We start from the raw sequence: 1,393 nt of genomic DNA on the forward strand, positions 1-1,393 counted from the left end.
GAGGAATGTCATTCCATGCTTTAGTATAAACATAGAAGAAAGACCTCTGGCCGTAACAGTTTTTAAAAGTTGGTAATATCAGTTGTCAGCCCTGTGATGGACTTGCGACCTGTCCAGGGTTTACCCTGCCCCTCGCACTGTGACTGCTGAATATGGGCACCAGTGACCCGCGTGACCCTGAAAAGGAAGAAGCGTGTACAGAAAATGGATGGATGGATGGAACTTTCTACTTCTTGCTTTGTTTAAAAATGTAAGGAGTAAAAAGTACAGATAATTGTGTGAAAAAGTAAGAAGTAGAAGTTAAAAAATAGGCTGAAAAATAATTACTCAGGTAAAGTACAGATACCCAAAACTTGTACTTAAGTACAGTAAAGAAGTATTTGTACTTAGTTACTTTACAACTCTGACTGACGCTATGGATCACAGTGAATTGATAAAAGCTAAATCATAATCACAGACATCTCAATTATCATAATTTTTTAGATTGTATTAATTATTATTGTATAATTATGATGTGCTAAATTATTATATTATATGACATAGATTATATATTTTATAATTGTATAAATGATATAAATTAGATGCCAACCCATGATTATGAGATGTTTTTAATGAGAAAAGTGAGAATTTTAAGATAACCTCCTATGAGACGATGTATAATGAATCCTTGAATCCTTATTATGGAACAATTAAATGCTAATTATGAAATGCTAAGTCTTAATATTGACACAGCATATCATATTTTGACTTGATTTTTRCCCCCCAGATATGCAAAAATGGGTTTACACAGTTAGGATTAAAAATAATAATAACTAGACATGGGTTTTTACGATGTAAAAACAAGTGTGCATTGCCTTGCCTGCAGCTTGAACTGTGACCAAGTTGAAATGTGTTTGCTGATCAAGCACCAGCTTGTGCCTGCCATGTCAGCAGTTGTTTGTAATGAGGGTAATGTGTGAGAATATGACAATTAGAAAATATGTAGTTTTAATGAAATATTTTGTTTATGGCTGGGATTGAACCCAATCTCCCACGTGAAAGCCCATAGTGTTCAACATGAGACTATAGGAGCTGTTGCAGTAGTCACTCCCAGTGTTAGGTTTGTATGTGTGCTGAAAGAGGCCATATTGTGAATGCAATTGTTGACACTAAACTGCAATATATTACAACACTAAAGGAATATTAGGACAATATTATAGTGAAATATCAAAATACAATCATGTTTGTATTGTAAACACTGAACTACTGAGTTTAAATATTATTAAACTATGGTGCAGTACTGCGTACACTCTAAAAATGAAATGTTGGATTTACTTAACCGTGTTATGTGACCTGGTTCCACTTAACTGAGTTGAGTAAATTCAAAGGAACATGCTCATGTTCTTTGGTTAAA

Source organism: Austrofundulus limnaeus, unplaced genomic scaffold (assembly GCF_001266775.1).
Source record: "Austrofundulus limnaeus strain Quisiro unplaced genomic scaffold, Austrofundulus_limnaeus-1.0 Scaffold69, whole genome shotgun sequence".
NCBI classification, from domain to species: domain Eukaryota; kingdom Metazoa; phylum Chordata; class Actinopteri; order Cyprinodontiformes; family Rivulidae; genus Austrofundulus; species Austrofundulus limnaeus.